At 32.5% G+C, this 6,000-nt stretch overlaps 2 non-coding genes across 2 annotated transcripts; both read right to left on the reverse strand.

Moving 5' to 3' along the window:
- Nucleotides 1-5,200: 5,200 nt before the first annotated feature.
- On the reverse strand, nucleotides 5,201-5,274 carry TRNAW-CCA (transfer RNA tryptophan (anticodon CCA)). The gene has a single exon. It is a non-coding gene; the product is annotated as a tRNA-Trp (tRNA).
- Nucleotides 5,275-5,445: 171 nt separating this feature from the next.
- TRNAP-UGG (transfer RNA proline (anticodon UGG)) lies at nucleotides 5,446-5,519 on the reverse strand. The gene has a single exon. It is a non-coding gene; the product is annotated as a tRNA-Pro (tRNA).
- Nucleotides 5,520-6,000: the final 481 nt, after the last annotated feature.

Below are 6,000 nucleotides of genomic sequence, written 5' to 3' on the forward strand. Positions count from 1 at the left end.
GTCAAAATGCATAATGAATATAATTTAAATAGTATTTTGCATTTCTCGACAAATATAATCTGTTTCGCTATTCTAAGTGGTTATTTTATTCTGAGTAATAAAAAACTTGTCATTCTTAATTCTTGGATTCAGGAATTCTTATATAACTTAAGTGACACAATAAAAGCCTTTTCGATTCTTTTAGTCACGGATTTATGGATCGGATTCCATTCTCCACATGGTTGGGAATTAATGATTGGTTCGGTATACAACGATTTTGGATTGGCACATAATGATCAAATTATATCCGGTCTTGTTTCCACTTTTCCAGTTATTCTAGATACAATTGTAAAATATTGGATTTTCCATTATTTAAATCATGTATCTCCGTCCCTGGTAGTGATTTATCATTCGATGAATGAATGAGACTGAAGGATTTATTGGATCTCCTTATATTAATCCAATCTGAATCTTGCTTCGTACATAACGAAATTTTAATTTGACTTACTGTTTCTTTATACTTCTACCTGTTTAGTTAAAGTATTTGTATTCCAGTACAACGACAGACTCGTGGATAGGGAACTAGACTAGCTACCTACCTAATTTATTGTAGAAATTTGGGGATCAATAAGAATAATTGGACCATGCAAAATAGAAATACTTTTTTTTGGGTAAAGCAGCAGATGACTCGATTTATTTCTGTATCGATCGGGATATATGTAATAACTCAGACATCTATTGCAAGTGCATATCCCATTTTTGCGCAGCAGGGTTTTGAAAATCCACGAGAAGCAACGGGACGAATTGTTTGTGCCAATTGTCATTTAGCTAGTAAACCCGTGGATATTGAGGTTCCGCAATCTGTGCTTCCTGATACTGTATTTGAAGCAGTAGTTAGAATTCCTTATGATACACAAGTGAAACAAGTTCTTGCTAATGGCAAAAAAGGTGGTTTGAATGTGGGGGCTGTTCTTATTTTACCTGAGGGATTTGAATTAGCCCCTGCCGATCATATTTCTCCTGAGCTGAAAGAAAAGATCGGCAATATTTCTTTTCAGAGTTATAGTCCGACCAAAAAAAATATTATTGTCGTGGGTCCAGTGCCTGGTCAGAAAAATAGGGAAATAGTCTTCCCTATTCTTTCTCCATACCCCGCAACTAATAAGGACGCTTATTTCTTAAAATATCCTATATACGTAGGGGGAAACAGGGGACGGGGTCAGATTTATCCTGATGGCAGCAAGAGTAACAATACTGTCTATAATGCTACATCCGCAGGTGTAATAAGCAAAATAGTATGTAAAGAGAAAAAGGGATATGAAATAACCATAACTGATCCATCGGATGGGCATGAAGTGATTGATATTATACCTCCAGGACCGGAACTTCTTGTTTCAGAAGGTGAGTCTATTAAACTTGATCAACTATTAACGAGTAATCCAAATGTGGGGGGATTTGGTCAGGCAGATGCTGAGATAGTCCTTCAAGATACCGCACGCGTCCAAGGTCTTTTGTTCTTCTTAGCATCAGTTGTTCTAGCACAAATCTTTTTAGTTCTTAAAAAGAAACAGTTTGAAAAGGTTCAGTTGTTCGAAATGAATTTTTAGATATAGGTATTTCTTAATACTAAGTTGATAAAAAAAGGAAAGGACGAACTTTTTTTGATTGAGGGCATCATTTTTAATAATCATAAAGATTTGTACAGTCTTTTTTGTCTGTTTTATTTATACGCTTTTTTGAGAGACATCGAGATTTTATTACCTTTAATTTCTAGTACATAGTACTACTAATGGATATTAGGTATACAAAGACAATACACAGGAACCAACTACCTGGTCAAGTATAACTAACAAAGAAAAGACAAATGCTTCTAAGGGGTTTTTATAGTCTTTCTATTCTTCGATTCGACACAATAAAGGGATATTCCTTTTTTTATTGTGTCGAATCTAAGAACAATATAATCCTTGTTTTCTCCTGTGCGTGAAAGATAAATGACTTTTTTGTCCTTTTACAAATCTATTAGAACTTTTAAATTAATAAGAATTAGTGAACAAACAAAAAAGGGCGGATGATTTTTTAAAAAATGTTTGATAAAATTGAATTCCTTCAATCAATTAGTCAATTCCCTTAATTTTATTTTAAAAAGAATTAATAACAAAAATTTTGCAAGTTATTTATCTTTTGTTTTCTTCTTTTTTCTTAGGCTCTGTCATACTATATTGAAAAGTGAATAATTTATACACACCTTTTTATTTTCATAATATTATCGCAGTGAAATTTTGCTCTTACGTATAAATAGAATTGGATTTGATTTGTATCATCCATAGAATGGATCCATTACTTTTAAAAGTGAAAAAAATGGAACATCAATGATAAGGAGATAATAGAGTAAGAATAGAGAAGGGAGCAACTCTCAATTCTCATTAACGAATTCAATTCTTCAAAAATAGAGATAATCCAAATCAAAGGAATCCCATTTTAAAAGTATTAAACTAAAATATCAGAACAAGCGATTTTTTTTCGGATATTTTATTTACAAGTAAAAATATTAGTGATTGTGTTGAATAAATAATTTTCCTGCTTTCTTTTAGCTTATGGAATGACTTAAAGGTTCGTTGTACTCTAAAAAAAAAGTCATATAATAACTCGGCAGGACCGTACCCTTTATTTTATTTGATTCGAGGGTATGGTCCTGCTGAGTTATTAGTTTTTGATGTGTCCAATTCTGCTCATCTTATTACTAGAGAGATGAGCCTAATCCGGAATATGAACCGTAAAAGAAAAGACCAACTAAACCAATCACAAGAATACCAGCTACAGTACCTATCAGCCAAAGAGGAATCCTTCCAGTAGTATCGGCCATTTATCCCACCTTCCTCCACATTTCATCAAGTAATCATGCTAGAGACAAAAACAGTCATGGATAATTATGAAGAGAGTATCCTTCCGAATGGGATAAGAGAATCCTTACTATTTTGTTCTTTCCCTTAACCTTAATTGAAGAAATAATTAGAAAATAAAACAGCCAGTACAAAAATGAGTAATAACCCCCAGTATAAACTGGTACGATTTAATTCAACATTTTGTTCATTTGGATTTGATTGTGTCATAGCTCTATAATTTGGATTAGGTTTATCGTTGGATGAACTGCATTGCTGATATTGTTCCCAAAAAAGAAACGGTAGGTACAACTAGTCCATGAACAGCCAACCATCGCACTGTAAAAATTGGATAGGTTCGATCTATAGTCATTGGGGACCTCCTAAAAGGATCTACTAAATTCATCGAGTTGTTCCAAAGAATCAAAACGTCCAGTAATTAATGGAACACTTTGTCGGTTCTCTGTAAAATATTCGTTTGGCCGAGGGCTTCCAAACACATCATAAGCTAAACCCGTACTGACGAATAACCAACCCGCAATAAATAGGGAAGGTATAGTAATACTATGAATTACCCAGTATCGAATACTGGTAATAATATCAGCAAAAGAACATTCTCCCGTGCTTCCAGACATGCTGAGCTCCACATATTCTTGTACAGTCAAAAGGGGAATCGATTCTGTAAAAGATGGGATCAGTAAATAGAAAACTACTGATATAACATCTTTGTAAGATCGTCAATATTGTACCGAAGGTGTATTTAGAGTATACCGAATCAGTATAGCTATCCTTCCTCTGACACAGCAACGCATTTTAGAACAGTATTAAAATGAAATCCTATTGAATTTTTGCCTATTTTTTATTGTTGCTTGTCTATGTGTATGTTATTCAACACAATATACTTAAACTTCACGTGTTTATTTATTAGTATAAAGAATAAAAATTTTTATTGCTGGTTTAATAATATAAATTCCTGATTTTAGTAAAGTTCGAATAAAAGGTTTCTGTTTCTAATATAATTCTTAATTAAATATTATATTAAATTTTTTGATATTGAGGCAATACAATAAATGCTAAATCCATTTTAAAAAAAGTTTTTTTTTGCTCTACTCTAACTTTATTTAATTTCAAAAAGTGGATGCGTCATACAATAGACTATAAAAGAATAAGATATAGACGTTAATGAAGAGAACAAATAAAACAATAGTTCTAGAAATTTACATTTATAATGCAACCTTTAGTTCAGCTAAAGGAAAGGTTCCTTTTGGACCTAACCAGAATAGAATTAGAATCTAATGATCCAACTACCTAAGAGGATATGTCAAAAAAGACTGGAGAATCTCAAAAGATAATGTAGTGGAAACTCCTAACGCTCGAATTGAGTTGTACCCCCAAAAATAAAGTCAAAATTTATTTTATTTACTAAATACTATCATCGGATACCTTTTTTTATCTTCTTATTGGATTGGAGATTTTTGATTTATTATGTTATGGTCAATTGCTTCCTGCTAAATCTAATGAGTTAAAATAGTAAATAAATGAATAGGGTTCAAGCATTAACGTACGAGTTGCACAATGAATCGCCGATTCATAATTATAGGATTATATTAAATTAATTTAGATTCACAAAATTCAATCTTTTTTTATCTCTATGTCATTCGATCTTTGTTAGTATTGTTTATAATGACTGATGAATCAAGAATTTTAAATTTGAATTAATTCTATTCTGTTGGTATTTTTTTTTATTGTATCTTGCAAAAAAAAAATAGAAGCTTAGGTAAATGTTTTATGAGTATATGTAGCAAAAGAATATATTTTTTTGGGTGTTTCATGCTTACTATAACTAGTTATTTCGGTTTTCTGTTGGCTGCTTCAACTATAACCTCAGCGCTTTTCATTGGTTTGAACAAAATACATCTTATTTGAAGTTAACTGAGTCAAGAATAAAAAACAACGAATATTTCTATGAGATTTCAAGTATTCTAAGGTTCTTCTCCATGTCAATTGCTAAAAAGGGTAATTGAGATTCATATATGATTCAGATTAATATTTAGGAATAACTTGTACCTCTCCTTTTTCCTTTACTTAAACAAAAAATAAATCGAAATGATTGAAGTTCTTCTATTTGGAATTGTGTTAGGCTAATTCCTATTACTTTGGCAGGATTATTTGTAACGGCGTATTTACAATACAGATGGGGTGATCAACTGGACCTTTGATTGATTAAGTAAGATTTCAATCTTTTTTTTTGATTGACCTCCTCTTTGCAGGAGGTCAAATTGCAGTTGTAATTCAACTTTTGAAGGTAGTTTATTGTTATTCACTACAACAAAGAATATAGTCACACTCTGTAGGATTTGAACCTACGACATCGGGTTTTGGAGACCCACGTTCTACCGAGCTGAACTAAGAGCGCTTTCTTATGATAGAAAATACAACTGTAGGGAAAAGAATTCCTTTTGTACGCTTAGCTTAAATCAAGAAAATAAATCTTGGATGCATAGAGTAGGATAATAATGAAAGATTATGTCTAATTTTAAGTGATCTCAATTAATCCGCCGTTACTGCCCATAGGAGGAGTAATAGGTAGGGATGACAGGATTTGAACCCGTGACATTTTGTACCCAAAACAAACGCGCTACCAAGCTGCGCTACATCCCTTTTTTCAATTGTTGTACAATTTTTATATCTCCGAAATGATGAATCTCGTTTTTAGGGGTTGGGTGGGTAGAGACTCGGAATTTGAAATTTCCGATTCTGAGGAGGAAGAGACAAAAGAAAGACAGAAAAACAAGGAAAAGAAAAGTATTTTTGCCTATTGTTTCTTCACCCATGCAGTTATTCTCACATTCTCATTTTATACAACATTCTTGCTCTTATTCTGAGTTTCACAAAATTCTTCCAGTTGACTTTCAGAGAAGTAAGCCACCATCGCTCCTGCTTTTGATGCCCTTATCTTCGCATTACAAGCCACAAATTAGACTGTTGCTTTGACTATTTTCACCCTAGCTGTGAACTATTTGATGTTTTTGGCTCCAATGGGACGAACATAAGCTAATATTTTAGAAAATTTGAATCTTTTTTCTCATGGAGGATGATAAACCTGATGGAGCAAGCTTTCTGGGCAGAATAAAAAACTATC

This window comes from Wolffia australiana, chromosome 3 (assembly GCF_029677425.1).
Source record: "Wolffia australiana isolate 7733 chromosome 3, ASM2967742v1".
Lineage (NCBI taxonomy): Eukaryota > Viridiplantae > Streptophyta > Magnoliopsida > Alismatales > Araceae > Wolffia > Wolffia australiana.